Genomic DNA, 23,236 nt, shown 5'->3' on the forward strand with positions numbered 1-23,236 from the left:
ATGGGTTAGGAGCTTTCCTGGGGAAAAGGTCTCTGCATGTCCATCTTAAAGGGCCTGCATGTCCATCTTGAAGGGCCTGGGCGCAGTCCCCAGTGCCTTTCTCATACCACCTACCACAGGGGTGGGCTCTCTAATGGGCTGAGGATGACATGGAGCAGGGGCAGGGTGGAGGCAGAGGGAATGCCTCTTCATCTTCATCCTCCCTCAAGTTCACTTCGTTCTCCAGAGAGCCAATTCCCGCAGCACCAGCAGCCCGAGAGCCAGTCCTGCTAAGAAGAAAGCTTTGCTCTGAATACTTCGGGGAGAAGATGAGGACGCAGAGGAGAGTGTGCACATGTCTGCAGGGCAGGGGGAGAGGGTGGGTGGCTGAATCCATGCTGGGGCCACAGAAGAACACTAACCCTCAGTCCCCTCAGGTCATCCTATGGACCCTAAGACACCTTCTTGGAGTTTTTACTCACTTCACAGTACAATAACAGCAAGGACAAAGATGATGATGGTGATGATGATGGTGAGAGCTAGCATTTATTGAGCACATACTATCTGGCAAGCATTGTGTTTCTTATTTAATTCTCACAACCATCTGATAAAAAGGATGCAATTATTATTATACCCATTTCACAGATGATGAGATTGAGACTAAAAGAAGAAGTCATGAACCCAAGGTGGCTCAGCCGCTAAATAGTCAACAGGGATTCAAATTCCAATTGGGTACTGCTCCACCTTGCACTGTGATGCACAATGTGGAGCAGATCGATGATCCCAATGAGACTAGAAAATCTGGACCCAAAAAAGCCTGAAAGCACTAGAGAGGTATCAAGGCAGGCAGAACCTGAGATGCAAAAATCCAGAGAAAAGAAATTCCTGGGGATAAGCCCAAAATTCTAAGAGCCTTCTCTCCCAGGGCATTGGCAAGAAATGAGATTGGGGAAGCCAGCAGAATTTTGGCCATCCTGTGAGTCTGGGGAAATAAAAACTGGGCTTCAGGGTGAAAAAGGCAGCCAACACTTAAGGATCCAAGATCCCAGACAGAAGGGAGACATCGAGAAGTGAATTCAGCACTCAGTACCAATTTTCCTCTCAAAGTATTTGCAATTTCTTAAGTTTTGGACAGAAGAAGTTAAGGAACCAAGCAGAAAGCAGCTGCACAGTAGAAGGGAGTTTTTAGCTGACTCATGTTATTGTGGAGACAAAAATGGAGCTTAGGAGAAGTAGCTTTAGTTAACATCTGGGCTCTCAGTTAACAGACCCCTGGAGAGGTGCTCCAGAAGTGTCCATGAACCACAGGTAAATCAAGCATTATAAAGACTTCCATTCACCCTGAGTCAGCTCAGTCCCTGACCAGATTATGATCACTGACTGTTCTGCCCCTGCCAGATGAGAAGGTGAATCCTCCATGAAAGGAAGCGGTAGCATCCAGAGCCTCTACAGTTTTTCATACAAAATGACCGATGTTCATAAAAAAATTACCAACCATACCGTAGGCAGGACCAAGAGAGAAAACAGACAATAGAACAAGCCCACAGGTAACACAGATATTGGAGTTCTCAAATGTGGACTTTAAAAATAAGGATTAATATAGTCAAGAACACAGTTGACCATATGGATAATTTCACCAGAGAATTCAAATCTACAAAAATAAAGAAAAAAAATGCCAAAAAGGAATAATGTAATGAAAATCAAGGTCTTATTGATGGGTTCAACAGTGAATTAGACACTGCTAAAAAAAAAAAAAAGACAAGTGAACTGAAAACAGGCCAGAATAACCAGAATGAAGCACAGAGAAAAAACTACACACTGAGAATTGATCTTTAAAATAGCTTATGAGATATATAGGATACAGTGAAAATGTCTAGCACATGTGTAATTTAAATGCCAAAGAAAAAAAAAGAGAGAGTAGGGTAGAGGCAATAGTTGAAGTGATATTGGCCAACAATCTTCTGAAACTGATTAAAAATGTCAAGCCACAGATTAGATAAATGCTATGAATACAAAGCAGGATAAATCAACATAAAACTGTTGAGAACAAAAGGCAAAAATTTTTTTAAATAAGTCAGAGAGAAGAAACATTAGTTTCAAAAGTGCTAATAAAACTTACACCTGACTTTTCAGAAGGAACTATAGAAGCCAGAAAACAATGAATGGAATGACATCTATAAGTGTGACAAGAACATTTTATATTCAATAAAAAAAATCCTCTAAAAGTGATGGTATAATAAATACACTTCCACATGAACAAAGACAGAAAATTAAACAACATATTCACATTAGGAGGAGTGATCTGTAGGCGATGAGAAAATTATTCCAAAGGAAAATAGGAAATACAGTGAAGAATAAAGAACGTCAAAAAGGGTAAATATGTAAGCAAATGAATGACAGGAAAAAAAAATAATGTCTTGTGGAATGTAAAATATATGCACAATTAAAACTCATAGCAACATTAACAGAAAAGGAAGAAAGGGGGCAAATGGAGTTAGTGTTCCAAAGACTAGCATTATCTGAGAGATAGTAAAAAAACTGACTCCAGTAAGTTAGGATGTAGGCTATAACCTCCAAAGTAGCTGCTACGTAAAGAGTCAAGGATTGTGTATATAAGCTAATAGAGGGGAACACTGAATAATAAAAAATACCCAAGGAATCCACAAGAAGGCAATAAAGTAGTAAAAAGGGGCAGATAGATAGGTGGGCAAATAGAAAACAACTATTAAGATAGTAGCCATAACCAAAATATATCAGTAATTGCTTTAAGTATAAGTGAAGTAAATATTCAAATTAAAAGACAAAGATGGGGCACCTGGGTGGTTCAGTCATGAAGCATCTGCCTTCAGCTCAGGTCATGATCCCAGGGTCGTGGCATCAAGTCCCACGTTGGGCTCCCTGCTCAGCAGGGAGTTTGCTTCTCCCTCTATCCCCTCTATCCCTCCCCAGTGCTCCTGCTCTCTCTCTCTCTCTCTCTCACTCTCTCTCAGATAAATACAATCTTTTAAAAAAATGGAAATAAAAATAAAATGTTTAAAAGACAAAGATAATCAGACTGGATTTTAAAATACTACATTAGGCTTATAAGTGATACACCTTGAATATAAGGACACATAAGCACTGAAAGCAAAAGGATAAAAAAAGTTATGCCATGCAAAATGTAATTGAAAGAAAGCTGGCATAGCTACTCTAACCGCAGGCAAGTAACACTTTAAGAAAAAAGCTACCAAAGATTACCAGAGATGAAGATAGATATTTCAAAGACAGACATTTCAACATAATCAATGGGTAAATCCACCAGGAAAGCAGCTGAAGATAAGAAAAGTAGGAAGATAATCGAATTCTAAACTTCTGATAACACAGCTTCAAAATACATAAAGCAAAAATTGACAAAACTAGAAAGAGAAGCAGACAAACCCACAATCACAATGGAAGACTTCAATACATCTTTCTCAAAAATTAATGGAAAAAGCAGAAAACAAATCAGTAAGGATACCAACATCTAAACAACATGATTTACATATCTGACCTCATCAACAAAATTAAACACTGCACACAGTAACAGAATAAACACTCTTCTTGTGAGACAATGGAAAACTTACCAAAATCCACCATACTGGGCCATAAAGTAACTTTTGTTTCAAAGAAATGAAATAATTCAAAGTATGCTATCTGGTCATAGCAGATTAAGCTCAAAAACAACCACGAAAAAAAAAAATGAGGAAATCCCCAAATGTTTGGAAATGAAGCAATGCACTTCTAAACAAAACAGAACAAAACCCATAAATCAAAGAAGAAACTACAACAGAAATTAGAAAATGTTCTGAACCATAAAATAATGAACACGGGACATACAAATTTTGTGCTTAGAGGAAAATTTATAGCCTTAAATTCAGATTTTAGAAAAGAAGAAAATCTTAAAAACAATCATCTATGTCTCTAACTCAAAAAAAATTTTAAGAAGTAAACTAAACCCAAAGAGAGTAGAATTTTTTCTACTCTCATCCCAAAGGAAATGAAAAAATTTTCATCTACTTTCATCCCAAAGGAGATGAAAATTTTTCAATAAGAATAGAAATTAATGAAATAAAAACAAAATTAGTAAATCAGTAAAAATAAAAGCAATTCTTTGAAAAGACTGAGGAAATTGATGAATCTAGTGATCTGCAAGATACTGAAGAAAATAAGAGAGAAGACACATATTACCAATATCATGAATGAAAAAGAAACTATCACTACAGATTGCAAAGAGAGTACAAAGATGATAAGAGGACAATTAAGGAGATACTATGAATATCTTTATATCAATTCATTAAAACATTTATATAAAATGGATGACATCCTCAAAAAATACAATTTATCAAAACTGACACACAAAAACATAGAAATATAAATAATCCTAATTCTAAATTGAAACTGTAATCAAAAATCTTCCTACTAAGAAATCTAAGTTCACATGGGTTCTCTATTGAATTTTTCTAAAACATTTAAGTTAAAAAAAAACTTACACAAATCTTATCCATACTCCTGCAGAAAAACAAAAAGGGAAGTAACAGTTTCCAACTTATATCATGAGGCCAGTATAACTTCATGACATAATCTGACAAGGATATCCTAAGAAAGGAAAATCACAGATTGATCTTTTTCATGAACACAGATAAAAAAATCTTAAACAGAATATTAATAGTTCACATATAACATGCAAAATATAGTCAAAATAAAATGCTGTTGTAGCTTTTCTATTAGCAGCCAAACGATTATGAAAAGAATAATATATCATGACAAAGTTGGATTTATTCCAGGAATGCAAGGTTGGTTAATTTTTGAAAGTCAATCCATATAATTCACCACAAAGAAGAAAGAAGAAAACTTTTATGTTCATCACAATAGATGCAAAAATGCATTTGATAAAATTCCACACACATTTATGATAAAACTCTAAGCAAAAGGGGCGCCTGGGTGGCTCAGATGGTTAAGTGTCTGCCTTCAGCTCAGGTCATGATCCCAGGGTAACTGGGATCAAGCCCCATGTTGGGCTCCCGGCTCAGCGGGGAGCCTGCCTCTCCCCCTGCTCATGCTCGCTCTCTCTCTCTCTCTCTGTATCTCAAGTGAATAAATAAAAATCTTAAAAAAAAAAAAAAAAACTCTAAGCAAAAAGGAATGGAAGAGACCATCTGTGGAAAACACACAGCTAACATCACACTAAATGGCTGAAGACTTAAGATCAGGAACAAAACAAGGATGCCTGCTATTACCACTTCCATTCAGCATAGGATTGAAAGTTCGGGTCAGAGTAATTCGGCAAGAAATTTCCAACTCCAACTTGAAAAGAAAGAGTAATCTCCATTCACAGATGACATGATCTTTATATAGAGAACTCCAAAGATTCCATTAAAATGCTGTTAGAGCTAATGAATAAATTCAGCAAAGTTGCAATACACAAAATCAACAAGTAAAATAAGTATCATTTCTATACACTCGCAATAGGTAATCTGAAGAGAAATTTAATAAAACATTTCCATTGACAACAGCAACAAAAAGAATAAAACAGGAATAAATTTAACCAAGGAGGCAAATGACTTGTACACTGAAAACTACAAAACATCGCTCAAAGAAGTTAAAGAAGACATAAATAGGTGGAAGACATTCCATGTTCATGAACTGTAAGACTTAATATTGTTAAGATATGATACCACCCAAAGCATTCTACACATTTAATGCAATCCCTATCAAAACCCCAATGGCAATTTTTTGCAGAAGTAGAAAAACCCATGCTGAGATTTATATGGAATCTCAAAAGGTCCCTGAATAACCAAAACAATCTTGAAAAAGAAGAACAAAGTTGGAATACTTACACTTCCTGATTTCAAAACTTGCTATGAAGCTACAGTAATCAAAACAGTGTGGTACTGACGTTGTAAGGACAGGAATATAGACAAATGGAACAGAACTGAGAGCCCACCAATCAGCCACTGCACACATGGCTAATACGTTTTTAACAGGGGTTTGTCAGAAGTCTTCATTGGGGGAAAGGACAGTCTTTTCAACAAATGGTGCAGGGAAAACTGGATATCCACATGCAAAAGAATCAAGTTGGACTCTTACCTTATACCATATATAAAAATTAACTAAAAACCAATCAAAGACCTAAATGTAAGAACTAAAACTATAAACTTCTTAGGGGAAAATCTTCATGACTTTGGATTTGGCAGTGATTTCTTGGCTGTGAAACTGAAAGCGGGGACAACAACAAAAAAGATAAATCAGACTTCATCGATGTTGAGAAACTTCTGTGCATCTAAAGATAGAGTGAAAAAGGCAACCTATGGAATTGGGAGAAAATATTTGTAATTCATATACCTGCTAATGGATTAATATCCAGAACACATGAAAACCTCCTACAACTGAGTAACAACCACATCACAAACAACCCAATTCAAAAATAGGCAAAGGACTTATATTTCTCCACAGAAGATATACAAATGTCCAATAAGCACATGAAAAAATACTTACATTGCTAGCCATTGGGGAAATGCAAATCAAAACCATGATGAGAGACCACTTAAAACCCATCAGGATAGCTGTTATCAAAAAACAAGGGGCACCTGGGTCGCTCAGTTGATTAAGCGTCTGCCTTTGGCTCAGGTCATGATCCCGGGGTCCTAGGATTGATACCACATTGGTCTCCCTGCTCAACGGGGACCCTGCTTCTCCCTCTCCCTCTGCTGCTCCCCCTGCTTGTGCTCTCTCTCTCTCAAATAAATAAAATCTTAAAAAAAAAAAAAGTGTTGGTGAGGATGCAGAGAAATTTCAACTCTTGTGCAGTACTGGCGGGAATATATAATCAAGCAGCTGCTGCAGAAAACAGTATGGCAGTTCCTCAAAAAAATCAAATGTAGAATTACCATATGATCCAGGAATTCCACTCTTTGATATACTCAAAAGAAATGATGGCAGAGACTCAAACAGATACTTATACACCAATGTTCATAGCAACATTATACACAGTAACCAGAAGTGGAAACAGTCCAAATGCCTGTCAACAGATGAATGGATAAACAAAGCATGGTGTAAATACACATACAATTGGACAATATCCAGCCTTAAAAAGAAATGAAACTCTGATGCATGCTACAACATGGATGAATTCTGAAAACATTATGTTAAGTGAAATAAGCCAGACACAAAAGGACAAATATTGTATGATTCCACTTATATGCAATAACTAGAAAACGCAAATTCGTAGATACAGAAAATAGAACAGAGGTTACCAGGAGTTGGGAGGGGAAGGGAATGGAGAATTATTATTTAAAAGGTACAGAGTTTACAGAATTACTGTTTGGGATGATAAAATGTTTGGAAATGGATGGTGATAATGGTTGCACAACACGGTGAACATACTTAATACCACTGAATTGTACACTTAAAAATAATTAAAATGGTAAATTTTGTGTCAAGAATATTTTACCACCATTTTGGGAAAAAAAGAAAATTTCCCTGATTTGGTAAATGACATCTACAAAAAACCTATAGCAAACATCATACTTAATGGTGAAATATTGAAAACTTTCTCCTTAATTCCAGAATCAAAATAAACATCCCCACTATCACCACTTCTATTCAATATTATGCTGAAAGTCCTAGCCATTGCAATAAGACCAGAAAAAAAAGTACTGGAAAGGAAGATAAAACATGATTATTTCTAGGAAACATGATTGTCTATGTTAAAAAATAAAAAATTCTATAAACAATCAGAACTAATAAGTAAATTTAACAAAGGTCGTTGGATTCAGGGCAATATTGTAAAAATCAATTGTATGTCCATATGCCAGAAATAAATAATTAGAAATGAAAAATCTTTAAATATAATTTATTATAGGATAAAAAACATAAAACACATAGAAATCAATCTAGTAAAAGAAATGTAAAGCCTCTACACAGACAATTAAAAAGCATTCTCAAAAGAAATTTATTAGGACCCAGGTAAATGGATGAGCTTATCTTGTCTGTGGATCAGAAAACTCAATATTACTTGTAAAAATGTCAATTTTCCTCAAATCGACCTACATATTTTTGAAGCAGTCTCAATCAAATCTCAGCAGGGATTCCGTGGAATTTCAAAAGCCGATTCTAAAATTTATATAGAAATGCAAAGAACCAAAAGTAAACAAAAGTGTTGAAGAAGAACAAAGCTGGAGAATTTACACTACCAGATATCAAGACTTCATGTATAAAGCTATAGGAATTACACTGTATTGGTACAAGGACAATCAAATATGCCCAACAAAATTGCATATACATATATGTATGTCAAAAGACACATAACCAACAATCGTAACAGTTGCCTTTCCTGTAATAGCCAAAGATTGGAAGCAACCCAATTGTCCATCAACAGTAGAATGGGTAAACTGTGGAATATTCATACAACGGAATACTATAGAGTAATGAGAATGAATGAGTGTAAGTATACACAACAGGATGAATCTCACAAATAAATTGAATAAGAGAGAACATCACAAAGAGAATATACTGCATGATTACCTGCCTACTACGTGGACAAAATAGACAAAATGAAATGTGTGATATTAGAAGTCAGGCTAAGAGTTGCATTTGGGGACTAATGACAGGGAGAGAACTTCTGATATATATATATTTTGTTTGTTTGCTTGGGTAGCAGTTACATGGGAGTGGTCACTTTGTAATAATTCAAGCTATATGATTTGCACACTGTTCTGTATGTGCTGTACTTCAATTAAAAAGCTGACTAAAAAAGTCCCAGCTGGACTGACACCATCAGGGCTACTCACCACTACTCACCACTACACTGCCCTGCCTCTCTTGGTACTTGCCCACCATGGGAGGCAGTGCCAGTGGGAACAGAGAGAAGCCACAGTCTCTAGGCATGGGGGCCTCCTCCTCCATGAAGCCTTCCAAGACTGTCCATCTCCCCCACCTCCTTTGAACCTACAGAGCCTTTCTCATAAGTATGATAGCTACTCCTAGCACCCCCAGGCATCCTGCAAGACTGTGAGCCTCCAGAATGCAGGAGCTGAGAATAACAGCAACATAATAATACATAATAACAGCATTTGTTGAGCATTTATTATATGGTAGGCACTTTTTAGATTTTACATGCAGTAACTCATTTAGTCCTTCCAATAACCCTGTGAAATAGGTACTGCTGTTATCCTGATTTTCCGGATGAGAAAACTGAAGGAAAAAATGATTTATTAAGTTGCCTAAGGCCACACAGCTAAGAATTGGAAGAGCTAGGATTTGACCCTGGGTAGTTTGGCTCAGAAACACTCCCCTTGTTTCAGCAACGGGCCCACCAATGAGGCCTGGTGCCCGGAGCCCTGGTTACACCACCCAGATGCAGCACAAACGAGGAGATGCTCCCCATCTTGTCCAGGCTGGCAAATGCATCTATGTGTGTGTGGACAGGGATGAGGTGTATAACGTCTTGAAGGCCCAGTTCTACAACTAAAGAATAGCAGGCAGGCCTGGCCTCTGGGCCTGGGCTCCTAAGCCTGGGGAAGCCGGCTGGGGCCAAAGCATGGATGTGGGGGCTAGTTCCTTCCCTATCCTGTGGAGGAGGGCCTGGGACCTCCTCAGAGGTCAGATCCCTGCTGACCGCACTCAGGACAAAGAGAAGGTGTAGGCTGGAGGCCCCTGTTCCCTCCCAGGCACTGGCCAGGGTCCTCTGCTTCCCAACCCCAGGCCAGGGGTCTGGAAACGGCTCATCTTGAGGCAAAGCCAGCCTCCTCTGGGAATGAATTCTACTGTCTCAGACTCTCCATCCCTCACCTGACACATCGTATAACCAATTTCCTCTTGAATCTGCCTTTGAGCTTTCCTGCTGTAGTTTAAGCACACACCTTTTGCTCTGGATGAGGCCCTCATCCTGCCAGAGACGTTCTTTGTTTTTTTTAGAAGGTATGGGGATCCAGAGGCTCCTCTGTGCCAGGTCTGGGTGGCTGTAGCCAGGTCCAGTGACAAACACTTAAAATGACAGACCCCACAGCATTCGAAGATAAAGTCAGAGTTACCCGCCCCCCAACTTTCATCGAACAGCGCTTCCTTTGTCGGAGGCCAAAGCCCAGGGAGACAAAACCGAATCGTGCCCACCGCAACCAGAAGGAGCCCAGAGAGGGGGGCCAACCCTGGCAAAGGTGACACAGCACATCCGTGCCGGAGACGGGGACAGGCCTGGCGCCCGGTGCAGCAAAGAGTTGGAAACCAGGCCGGGGGGCAGGGCACAAGAGACAGCCCACCCTTACGCACAGCCACTGCTGGGGAGTGTCCAGGTGCACTGGACACCTGTGTGTGAGGACACACATGCACACGCACGCACACAGCCCAGGCCATCTGGGTCCAAGTCAGAATGTGAGGGAGCTGTTAGTACAAAGCCCTTCTGAGCCGGGCAGATGAAAGGGAAACAGAGCTGTGTCTCCAGCTGGCCTTGCCCGTTTCCCTCTGCCCCCTCTGACACGCAGGCCCTCCACGGCCCATCCCGGGGAAGCTGTGAAACACACAGGTGCAACCAGGTCACCTAGTTAACAGCCTCCCTCCCGCTGTATTATTCATGGGCTCCCTTCTTCCGGCCTGAGCTCCAGTTTCCAACAGCCCTCGGGCTCGGCTTGGCAGGTCAAGCTGCCCGGCAAGTCTAGCCTGTGGCAATCCCCACTCTTTATACCCCATGTCCTTCCCGTCCCCTTGTCAGGGTGCAGCCGGGGGTTCCCCGGGGCGAACTCAGCCCCCGGGCTGTCACACTGTACTTCAGGGGAAGGGGAGAGCTTTGGGGGCAGTGAAGAAGAGCACAGAAGGAGCACCTTGGCTCAGTTAGACTCGAGATGCTAAAATTTCCAATGGGAGCTGCAGGCCCCACCCCTCCCACCCACGAACACAGAACTGGCTGTCCCAGACGCGGTACTCCGAATGACGGGGGGAGCAAGGGCTGTGCCTTCTCCACTTCCGTACTTGAGTGTGCCTTGCAGTGTGTCCTGCAAACAGTAGGTGCTTAATCAATACTTGCTGACTTGTACACTCTCCCCAAAAGATGGGTATCTAATTGATAGGGTGGGCATAAGTCATTCAGCCATTTGAAGACACTGTTGCTGGGTTTAGAGATTTTCGTGTTATTTCAACAGCTATCCGCATATATCTTGTAAATCCCACACAGTGTAAGTTATTCATACATAGTGATAACTAATAAATAAATATTGATTGATTGCAGTTTCTAGATATCACAGTACATTCTACCAAGCACTTTCACACACCTCTCCAGAGTCCCTACTCCCTGAGTGTGGTGACCTGGCCTGAAGGATTCTCCCCCTACTTCACAGATGAGTAAACTGTCACTCAGAGAATGAGTCCTTGAACCCGGACAAGGACCGTGACAGAAGTCTTCACACACTCACTGGGGGTGTCTTGCTTCACAGTTCACACGTAACTCTCTGCCTCGCAGTTCCCATGCACACGCCAATATGGGAGAGCTACAAGGACTCCCCGTGGTCCCCCAGTAAGGCTACGCGGGCTGGGACCAGCGTCTAAGCCGAGGTCACTCTAGGACTAACCCTTGGCCAGAAACACTGAGGGTAGCTCCTGGGCCAGCCCGGCCAACAGCAGCGGGGGAAGTGTGGGCGGGAATTCAATCACAGGACTCACTGCATTTGACCCCCTGGCTTTACGGGTGGGGAGAGCTGGGGTTCCGACTGGGGTCACCTCCAGGTCCAGGCAAGTGCAGAGACCACTGAAGACGTGGCCCTCCCTGACAGAGGTCGGGCCAGATGACCTGAACTGCGAGATGCCCTGGTGGTCATGCCCTTGGACGCTTAAATCCCTGCCCGGCCTCACTCTCTTACATGCCTGCGTGCTGCAGACACCTGAGGGTCCCGCCCCAAGGTGGGCTCAGTCACAGCTGAAGCCCAGACAGCACTGAACCCACACACACGCTGGACTGAGAGCGCAGCCCCGTCACCGCCTCTGTGCAGACCCGAGGTGAGTCACGTGTCCTTTCTGAGCTCAGGGTCCATCTGTATCATTGGGGATTTGGCTCTGGCCTTCTCCAAGGGCAGTTCGGGGCCACAAACAGGCTGGAGATGAAGGAGTCAGACTGCCTTGCTCAAATTCTACCCCACTGCCTGCCTGCTGTGTGACTTTGGGTGAAGTGCGTGACCTCTCTGTGCCTCCGGTTTCTCATCTGTAAAGTGGAGTAATGGCAGTGCCTATCTCACAGGCCATTGTCGGGACCAAGGGAGGCATTTTATGTGAAGCGCTCAGACTGGGGCCTGGCACACAGGCAAAGCTTAGTATGTGTTCCTAGTCAGTACTGCTAGTCCTGACATTCCAAGTCTACAACACAGGTCACACATACACTGGACGTGCACGGGCCACAGGCAGCTTGCAGAAGTGTCCTCCCTACAATACGCTTTCCACAAGGGCAGGAGACCCTGCTGGGCTCCAGGGGCCTAGAAAAGTGCCTGGCACCCAGTAAAGGTTCCACAAATATCTGATCAATGAATGAATGGCTTCGTGGTGTCTTTGAATATTTGAATTAGTTGCTAACATTTAAAATAACAAAATTTTGCATTTTTAAAAATCTGCACTTCTAGATAATTTTGGACGTCAGTTGTGGCCATCCCTGCCCTATCCTCCTGCTTGACAAGCTCCAGTGAGAATGGGAGTGGTGGCGCCCCCTTCAGACGATGGGGGGGGGGGAAGCATGTGCAGTTTGCCCCAGCACCTGCCTAGCCGGTCTGTCTAATAACATCTCTCTCTTCAGCTGTCTGGACGTTGTAGGCACCTGAACGTTCCCCCTGGCCCAGGTCAACCACAACTGAAGTCCAGACAGCAAGGAAGGTCTGCATTTCCCCAGCCCCAGAGCGATCTGCCCATGGGCCCTTCTTCAGAGCCCCAGGATCCCCCACCAGCCCTCCTCCCACCTCAAGTCCGGAAGAGGAGACAAGCCTCTAAGTCGGCTGAGCACCCCGACCCCTCAGCATCTGAGCCCCCCTACTCTGGACAGGCCAGCCCCTCTCCCCCAGAGGACATGATCCCTAATGCTCCATGGTGTAGCAGCTTTCAGGCTGACACCCTCCTTGTGTTGAAAACCCCCCAGCATAAAAAGCAATGGGTAGCAATGAACTTACTCCTTATCTTTCTCATGGAAAGCATGCAGAGATGCGGGGGGGGGGGGGGGGGGGGGAAACAAACACACACCCCAGAGATAAAATGCTTTGCTAAAATATTAGTATCCATTCCAGGCCCACTCCACTCGGGTCTTCTATGCAAAGGGGACTTAGTATCCCATGCTCAGTAAGCCTGGTGTTTGGCATGCTGTGGGGGATGTGGGAGGCTGCCAGTGGACCCATGGGACCCCCTCCCTCCTTCTACTCCCCCCCAGCCCTCCCAGGGTTCAGGTTTGTGGGGATGGACCACATCTTCTCATCCTCCAAGAGGCTTCCCCCAACCACCCTATTTTCTGCCTTTAGCATGTCAGTTGCCCCCTCTATCTTCTCTGGAGCTCCCAGGACCATCTGTATCTTTATTATCCAACTTTGTCCCCCAGTTTGGTGCAGTCGCCACTAGCCACAGGCGGCCACTGAACACTTGGAATGTACCTAGTTCAAATTGAGATGTACTCTAAATGCAAAATACACACCAGATGCCAAAGACTTGGTACAAAAAAATAATGTAAGATATATAACAATAATTTGTTATATTGATTCTAGATTGAAAAGTTAAGATTTTAGATGAACTGGGTAAAATCAAATAGATTATCAAAAATAATTTCACCTATTTCTTGTACCCTTTTTAAGTGGCTACTAGAAAATTTCAAGCCACACCTTTGGTTTGCATTTGTGGCCCGCATTATATTTCTATTAACCAGCACCGCTGCATATTCTCAGCGTGAACCCCAGCAACTAGGTAGAGCCCAGTACACTGGTGATGCTCAATACGGGCTGACTGAATGGCTGAATGAAAGGCCTCCCCAACAGTGCACGTGAGAACCTAAAACATAAAGGAGGATGGGTCTGGGAGGACCTTCCACCCCACTGTCCAGTATATGCTGGTTTCCCGGTGGCATTCCATCCATAGATCCCTATCTAATACAAAGCCACGGGCCTCCGTAGAAGGGGAAGCGAAGTCTGGCTCAGAGTTCTGTCACCACTGGTTCCCTAATTAGAAGCCAGGAAAAGCCAGCATCCCTTGCAGACAGGACCAGTGACACAAATGGATACTCAGACATGGCCCCAGCCACCCTGGGGGTTTTTCTCTCTCTTTCCTCCCCCTCTCTCACTCTCTCCTCTCCTTCCCTCCCTCCCTCACTTTCACTGGCTCTCAAATTACAGCCTTCTTTCAGAAACAGAGACAATCAAGGTGGTATGCAGGGCCCTTGTCACAAATGACATCTCAGGCCCTCTCCAAATGGAGCATGGCCTTTAAAGAGAAAAGCAGCGCCACTATCAGCCTGCCTTGGGGAAGATGCATCTCCAGGAAGGCATGGGCCAGAAAAGACTCCCTCCCTCGTAGGCTGATCAGCCCGCGGGAGGCTCTGAGTGACTGTGATTGCAGAGCCAGGCGCTGGACTGCTGGGGTCTGAGAGATGAAGGCCCGCCTGATCCCCCCACCCTCATGCTGGGGCAGGAGAAGGAGGCTCGACCCCTGACTGACCACCACCCTCACCCAGGGAGAGGGCCTAGAGTAAGCCCATTCCCCGACCCTGGGCCGCAGTTTCCCCACCTGTCACATGGTGAGTCTAGCTAGTTTCTAAGAAGACTTCCAGTCCTTGGAATGGCGGTCCCCACACTCAAATGGCTGAAGGGGCCAGGATGGAGGGCAAATGAGCACGGGGGTTCAAGTATGAGATAATAGGGAGTGGTGGGGCCTGTGGAGAACTGAAGGCCGTAAGCTCGCCTAAATCTAAAAGGAGGCTTTCCAGCAAAACTCAGATGTGTGACCCGAAGTCAGAGTGAAGTGGGGACGGCGGTCACTTCTGGAGCGGGATGACACTGCCCGGGAGGGCGCGTGCGGGAGCCTGCCAAGGCACCGGGAATGTGTCTCATCCACGTGGGGTCCACATCTGCGGAAGTTCGCCGCTTCCACTTCAGATCTGGTTAGCTTGTTGTAGGCACGTAATCCTCAGTCAAAGAATTTTTAAAATAAAAACATAAGTAAACAAAAGGGGCGGCTGTGAGTTGGCACCAACCAGCAACTGCCAGTCGGGCACATGGACCCACCATTGCCAGGACCCGTCAGAGATGCCAGAAATCTAGGTTTTTATGCAGAAATGCTGTTGTTTTAATGTTGTTAGTAACTAATTCAAAATTAAAAATCACAACCACACGCGCACACACCCCTTCAGGCAGAATTCAATTTATGAACTTACAGACTGTCAAGCTCTCAAAATAAGGGGAGGTTTCACCTCTTGGCTAGAATGCAGTGTGCCTCACACATGACTAAATCAATAGGGATAATAAAAGCTACTACATTTTGCATGTGTGCTCTGTGCCAGGCACAAAAGGCTTTCTACCCAGTTTTCTTCTTAGTCATGTTGAGAGCAAGCCTACAAGGTAATTGAAAATTATGCCCATTTACCAGATGGGAAAACTAAGTCCCGGGCAAAGCTACATGGCAGACCAAGGCTTCAGAGCTCAAGAGGGGACACACTGGTGTAAAATTCCAGCTCTGTCTGCCCCCGAGCTGCCTTACAAAAATTAGGAAGGGAACAGCTTTACAGTTATAATAATAACCAACACTTGCCCAGGTTTTAGACTATGCAAAGGAAACGTACAAAATATGAATGCTTAATATTGTTCCCCTGCCATGTTCCCCTTAGTGACACAACTTGAGGCCCCTGAGGCTGAAGACGGTGTCTGCTATCCCCACTTCCCTTGGCAAAACACTGAGCCACACGGACATTCACTGCTGATGCGAGACCACGCCTCAGGAACACCAACGCCAAGACCCAAATATACAGACCAGCAAGGAGGAGCGGCGGCTGGCCCCATTCCCCATGACAGGTCCGGATTACATTTCACCGTGAAAGACTAGAACGCTGTCTCCATGTGGCTACTTCTTAAATATGCCAAGTTTCTCACAGACACCCTTCTGGTCAATAAAGTTGCTAACGATATGCATTTTCTGCCCTATGGGATTCAATAAGGCTATTTTCATATTGAACCAAAATAAATCTGGCCCATAAATGCTCCAATTTTTCTGAATTGACTCTTCTGCCCAAATGATCAGTCACCAGTGTTGTAGATATTCAGCTCAAGATACGGACATTTCCAGCACTCCGGAAGCACACCTTGACTCCTAGTCATGACACCCCAGGGCAACCGGGATCCTGACTTCCGTCACAGAGGCGGGTTCTGTCCATGGTGGCCCCTTTCTTAGGGGGCCTGGGCTCTTCTGTTCTCATAGCCTCCACAACGCCCTGTCAGGCCGCATTTGGCACTGCGGTTCTCTTTGTCTGCCTCCCAGCCCCCACAGGCACGTGGGTTTGAGACCTCCACTCCAAGGACATATGCCTGGAGCCCAAAACACAGCAAGACAGGCAAAGCCGCCCAGTCTTGAAAGTGACCAACAGGAAGAGTGAAGACTGGTTACGGGCACACCACATGCCCAGTGTGTTAATGATCAGTTAACAATGGGGCTGGAGACGGCAGTGGAACAATCACCTGGCAATCGCCCATTCGGTCAATGAGCCCCAAGTCTACCAACGAGGGGGGCCCTGAGGATTGAAGGAGCAGTAAGATACAGCCTAGGCCACAGGAGCTCACTGTCCGGTTGAGGGGTCAGACCCCCGCGGGGTAGTAAAAAGCTCCAGGGAAGGAGGTGAGGGAGGGAGGGAGGCACAGGCTGGAGAGGAGTCAGTGAAGGCTTCCCAGGGCCGGGGACCCCCAAGCAGTGTCAGTAATATGCACATAAGTGCATGAGGCTGGAGCACAGCAAAACCCCTTCTGATCCCCACTCCTTTCCCACAGAAGGCAAAACACTCCCATCCTGCATAGCCCATCCAGCAGATTCTACCTCGAGAACGGCCTTGCTCACCTATTAACCACACGAGGATTGTCCTGGTGCCAAGAAAAAACTCTAATTGAAGCTCAAAAAAAAAAAAAAAGAATTAAAAAAAACAACACTATCATTGCTTGAAACCAAGGAATTCAAAGGCAATTCAGGCAATTTTTAAAAACATCTTTGTATTTTGGGGCACCTGCGTGGCTCAGTAATTGAGCGTCTGCCTTCAGCTCAGGTCATGATCCCAGGGTCCTGGGATCGAGCCCCGCATCGGGCTCCCTGCTCAGCGGGAAGCCTGCTTCTCCCTCTCCCACTCCCCTTGCCTGTGTTCCCTCTTTCGCTGTGTCTCTCTCTGTCAAATAAATAAGTAAAATCTTTAAAAAAAAAAAATCTTTGTATTTTAAAACAGTACATTTTCTTAAAACCTCAGGGTTCACGAAAATAGTCTTTTCTTCATCTAGCTGTGGTTGAACTCCTGAATGAAGGAATGGTTCACATCAGCGTCACTGTTGGTCAGGCCCACGCCCGTGCTGACCCACACCACTCCCTCACCACTCTGCAACCTGGAAGGATTGCCCATCTTCCTGCCCAGGAGGCCAGCTCAGGGGAAGGACAGTCCTCTTTTGACAGGGCTGAGGCACATGCCATGACCTTTCACCCATGACACCACCAGCCTCACCATGCCTCTGGGCCAAATATTCCAAAGTCTACTCTCAGGCCACCTTGATGGCTTCCGGGTCGCCATTATTCCTTCAAAAGACCAAGGGGTAAGTAGCCACCATGCGCTGGCATCATCCTCGTGTCTTGGGGCACAGGGTCTCCCATGGCCCCAGGGCAGCAGAAGTGGAATGTCCAACCCCGGGCTGGGGGTAGGAATGGAGCCTGGGCAGCACCGTCCCCTCCGTGGGCTATCCCAAATTAGAATTTATGCAGCTCCCTCTGCGTAAGTCCTGTGGCCGATGAGCAGTGTGATCAATGGGGCACTCCACCATCTGGGGGGGACGGATGAAGCGGAGGACAGTTACTCAATGCCTTCTCTTTGAGGGACGGCCCCTACCCAGCCCCAGACCATCTAGAGAAAGAGCAGTATATCCGGCTTCCAGAACCCCTGCCCTGTGCCCACTTGCTACCAGCCCATACACAGCACACACCGTTTTAACTGCACAGAGGCCTGAGCTCTACTTGAATCTGTTTAAAGATCCCCCAAACACAGACACTTCCTGGCATTAGCAGGGGATGGCCCCGAGGGGCCAGCGGTGAACTGTTACCCAAGCCTACCACGACTGTCCAGGAAAAGCAGTTCCCGTCGCGTTCTCAAACCCCCGTTCTTATCCACTGCCCTAGGTGACACTCCTTCGGCTCCAAGAGGTTGTGAAATGCTCATTCCCTAGAAGGTACTGTGGACCAGGGCTTCACAAACTTTACTGAGCACACAAATCACTCAAGGATCTTGTCAAACACACATCCTGATTCAGGAGTTCTGGGATGGGCCAGAAGAGTCTGCCTTTCTAACGAGCCCCAGGTGATGCTGATGCCGTGTCCACAGGCCACAGCTGGAGCAGCAAGGTTCCACCAGGCCCTCACCTCCCAGAAGTGTGTGCAGGTAGAGTAAGGACTTCAGCAAGATGCGCTTTAAAATATTAAGCTCAAAGAAATGAACGTCAAATGGTGAAATTGTAGGTAAGGTAGCTTGTTGGGTGAGGGAGCTATTTGGGAGGCACACAGGACCATCTGCCAACATAACCCTCTAATCAAGCTCTTTAGTGGGCAGATGTGAGGAGCCCAGCTGTTTGAGGATCAGGAAGGCCAAGACACACATGTGTACGGGGGCCCAGCCCAGATAAGGCCAGGCTGCCACCTCCAGCCTCCCACTCCCTCACCATCCTCCACCACCTGGCTCACACCAGTCACTTCTGTAGTGCCACCTTTCCAGCCCAAAGGGTACTCACACTCTGCCATGCAGGCCCTCTGCTTTCTGACCCTTCCCAGCCCCAGGGAACCAGTGCCAAGCACTCCTACTCCCGGGCTGAGGAGCCCCCTCCTGGCCCCTCCCCGGGCAGAATGACCTCTAGTCCCCCAGCCCAACGGGTGCTGCCCGCAGTGCGCCTACCCGTGCACCATGACCCAAAAATAACTCCAAGCCAGCTCTCCCCACAGGGGGCTGACTCATCAGCACCTGGCACCTGGCTCCAAACATGGCTCTTCAGGCCCACCCCCACCCACTCAAGGGTCTGACTCCACCCAATACGCCCCCGGGGGACACACACACAATCCTCATGTGCCTCTCCTGCTTATTTCAAAATACACATTGGGGTGGGGGGCTCTTGCTAATCGCCTGAACGGCAAGGGTCAATGCCTGCTAGGGTCCAAGAAGGCAAAGTACGCAGAAGGGACGGGAGCTGTTTCTGAATTACTGGGGAGGGTTAGGGGCGTGTTACTACTTAGAAAAGGCTTATTTCCCCCCAGTGGGCCACTGACAGCACCAGGTCTGGGGGTTGGGGTCGCAGTGGGGCGGTGGCCAGCGGCGATGGCACTGAATCTCAATCTCCGTCCGCTCTGAGCAGAGGCAGCGACTCTAGGTGCTCGCTTCGGGAAGGCAAGGAACCCAGAGCTCGCCGGCTGATGCTGCCACCACCTTGGAACGCGCGGGGTTTGCACGCGTCCCGGGCTGACCTGCAGGGGAGAAGGGGGCCAGCAATCCCGAGCGCAGGCCTCCAGGGCCAGCCAGCACCGTCGGTGGTGGGCCTGCCAGGGGACTGACTGGGGAAGCAAAGTGCAAGCCGCACAAGGCTCCCTGCTCCGCGAGGGGTGCGTTTTCCCAAAGCCTGATCGGTTTGGGGAGGTTGCGGGGGTCCTCTGGGGTCTCTCGCCGGCACCGAGAGGTGATGAGGGTAGGGGAGAGCTACGTGACTGTAGGTTCCTCCAGCGCCAATGCCCATCCCCGGTGGCGGTGCGCCCCACCCCATTCCACTGTCCAAATGGGGACCCAGAGCGCAGAAGGGGACAGGGTTGGGATCCCAGCGCCCTCTTTACCGCCGAAATTCTCCCCACCCCAGACCCAACCAGACCCTCTCTAAGGCGCGGAGAGCAAAGCGACCGAATGTCCAGGAACCGGGTGGGGAGTACAGTGGCTGTCTTCCCAAGGCCAACCCGGCGAGAATTCGAGTTCCCGGGAATCAAAGTTGCCGCGCGTCTGGCCGCTGGCTGCGAGCCGGGCGCCTGACCCGGGCCAGGGGCCGGGGATGGAAGGAGGCCCCCGGGAGCTCGCCGCGGGCGATGGCCGTGCCGGGAGCAAGTGGTTCGGCGGCTGCGGTCGCGACCCCACGGCTCCAACTTTCCCGGCTCGTGGCGGGCGAACGGTGCGGAGAAGGCGAGGGAAGCGGGGAGGGAAGGGGAGGTGCGCGGCTCTCGGTACCGTGTGCGTGTGCGGGGAAGCGCCGCGTCGCGCCTCCGGCTCTGCTCTCCTCCGGGTCGGCCCCCACGGGCCGCCTGCTCCGCTGCTGGCCACCGCCGCGTCTCGCCGCTCGCGCGAAGGCTCACCCGCGGCACGCCGGCCGCTCCAGCGTCCCCTTGGGCCGGCCGCCTGCCGCTGGCCGCTGGCCGCCTGCAACTTCAGGCGCGCCGCGGGCTCGGACGAGGCGCGCCCCAAACGTCCCAAGGCTCTGCACTCCCGCGCTCCATGCCCGGGGCCGGACCGCCCCGCCCCGCCCCGCCCCGCCCGGCTCAGCGCCCGGCCGCCGTCGGACGCGTCTTCTCGCGGAGCATCGCGCCGCACAGCCCGCGCCCCTCTCTCCAGAGCCGCCGCCGCCGCTCAAGTCCGCGATCAACTTTCCCTCGCTTCCTCCGCCCCACTCGGCCCCCGCCACCCAGACCCCGCCTCCTGACGCTTCCTCTCCGCGCTCCCTCCCCCCCAGCCCCCGCCGGCCGGGCCGCGCCTCCCCGCCCACCCCCTCCCCCCTGCGCGCGGGGATCGCGGTGGCCCGGGTCCGGGCCCCGCTCCGGGCCCCGCTCCGGCCCCCGGGAGCCGCGGCCGAGCCCGGCCGGGCGCTCAGGGCATGAATATTTCAGTGCTGGCGAAGCTGCCCTCTGCCGATGTCATGGCACCGGCTGCTGTGGCAACTCGACGAATCCCCCCAAGGGGCAGGGAGGACGCCCGCGGAAGCGGCCCCAGGTGCGTGCTGGAGCCTTGCCCCGCAGGGCCGCCCGCCCTCCCGGAGAGGGGCACGCAGAGGGGTGGGGGCCCGGCCGGCACCTGCCGGCTCCGCGCCTCGGGCCGAACCGGGAAATGCTCCGGGAAGCCGGAGCGAACGAGCCGGCACACGGCCTAGGTGAGCCTGCGCCATCTGTTGGCTTTAAGCGCCCCCTCTCTGCTCCCAGAATCGCGGAGCACCGAGTGCGGCTCGGTCCCTCTAAGTCCTTGAGGCAGCTTGGCCGCGCTTGGCTCAGCCGGCTGCCTTGGCCCGTACCAGTCGTGTGCTCCCACCTGCGCCCTCTCCCTCATTCGAGCTCAGAATGCCCCGACGTGCTTACAAATGGAGGACCCCGGATTGGAAGAGGGCCTTGAGGTCACCTGAACACCCTTGCTTATGCAGTACACCCTTCTGCAGTAATGGTCTCCCAGCTTCTTTTTGCACACCTATGGGATGGAGACTTCATGACTTTTTCAGACACCTGGATTGGGGAGGAGTCCTATTTGATTCAGGTGTTGTAGCTGAAGAGGGGCATTCCTTGACCTTGATCTCTACTTTACCAGACTAAACATTCTGAATTCTTTGAACTGTTTATCATATGACACGATTTCTGGACCTGTCACCATCACAGTCAGCATACTGACAATGGCTGCCTGGAGCCAGGCTCTGGGCTGAGACTCAACTCTTCTATCCTCAACACAGCCTTTCTGGCAGGTCCTGTCATTAGCCTGGTTTTACAGTAAGAAAACGGGCTTCGGGGAGGTGAGTGACTTGCCCGTTGAACCCAGAATCTTTACCATAGAATCAGGCGTTGAACCCAGAATCTTTACCATTCACTCATTCATTCACAGTTGCTACTCTGTGCTAGCTAACTGAAATAGGTTCTGGGAAAACAATGGGGAACAAGACAGGCTTGGTCCTTGTGCCTGGTGGAGGAGCTCTTCTAATGGGGGAACCAGACATTGGTCAATGAAACATAGAAACAGGTAAAACTACAGCCAGCATCAGTGCTTTGAAAGACGATTGCTTTAATGGCACCTGGCCTAGGGGATCGGGGAAGGCTTCTTGGAGGAGGTAACACTGAGCTGAGATCTGTAGGATGAGCAAAGGAGAGAGAAAGTCTTAGGCAGGAGAAACAGCACACACAATGGCCCTGTGGTGGTAGGGAGCTGGCATCTTGAGGGAGTGAAGGAGGGCCAGAGAGCTGGAGTGCTGAGAGCATGTAAAGCTAGTGTGGGAGCGGGGGCCAGACTGTTCAGTGCACTTTGGCCTTCATCGGAGTTTGATGTTTATCCTAAGAGTAGAGGTTTTGAAGCAGGTGGTTGGGGTGGAAGTTGAGGGATGGGAGTGCCATGATTTGATTTATGATTGGAAAAACGGGGAATTAATTGGGAGGCAATAGATGATAAGAGTCCAATTAAAAATATTTTCTTGGGGCACCTGGGTGGCTCAGTCGTTAAGCGTCTGCCTTTGGCTCAGGTCATGATCCCAGGGTTCTGGGATCGAGCCTCACATCAGGCTCCCTGCTCCGCGGGAAACCTGCTTCTCCCTCTCCCACTCCCCCTGATTGTGTTCCATCTCTCCCTGTCTCTCTCTCTGTCAAAAAATAAACAAAATCTTAAGAAAAAAAAAATGTTAAGACATAATGGCCAGGAGGCGCCTGGGTGGCTCAGTCGTTAAGCGTCTGCCTTTGGCTCAGGTCATGATCCCAGTGTCCTGGGATCGAGCCCCTGCATCGGGCTCCCTGCTCGGCGGGAAGCCAGCTTCTCCCTCTCCCACTCCCCCTGCTTGTGTTCCCTCTCTCGCTGTGTCTCTCTCTGTCAAATAAATAAATAAAATCTTTAAAAAATTTTTTTTCTTATCATCTATGTGCCAGGAACTTTTCTAGGTCAGGGGTAAGTAAACTGCAGCCTTCAGGTCCAATCCATCTTGCTACCCATTTTCTTGTAAATAAAGCTTTAGTGGAACACACACGCCATCGAATTACAGCTCCCTTTAACTACAGCTGCAGAGTCGAAGGGCTGAACAGAGACTGTGCAGCC

At 47.9% G+C, this 23,236-nt stretch overlaps 1 protein-coding gene across 1 annotated transcript in view; it reads right to left on the minus strand.

The window, feature by feature from the left end:
• CDH23 (cadherin related 23) overlaps positions 1-20,690 on the minus strand; it is a 405,959-nt gene extending 385,269 nt beyond the window's left edge. Inside the window, exon 1 of the mRNA XM_078077622.1 lies at positions 20,420-20,690. The gene's annotated coding sequence lies outside the window, so the exon portion shown is untranslated. The remainder of the gene's footprint in view (positions 1-20,419) is intronic.
• Between the last annotated feature and the right edge of the window lie 2,546 nt (positions 20,691-23,236).

This window comes from Halichoerus grypus, chromosome 7, assembly GCF_964656455.1.
Source record: "Halichoerus grypus chromosome 7, mHalGry1.hap1.1, whole genome shotgun sequence".
NCBI lineage: Eukaryota > Metazoa > Chordata > Mammalia > Carnivora > Phocidae > Halichoerus > Halichoerus grypus.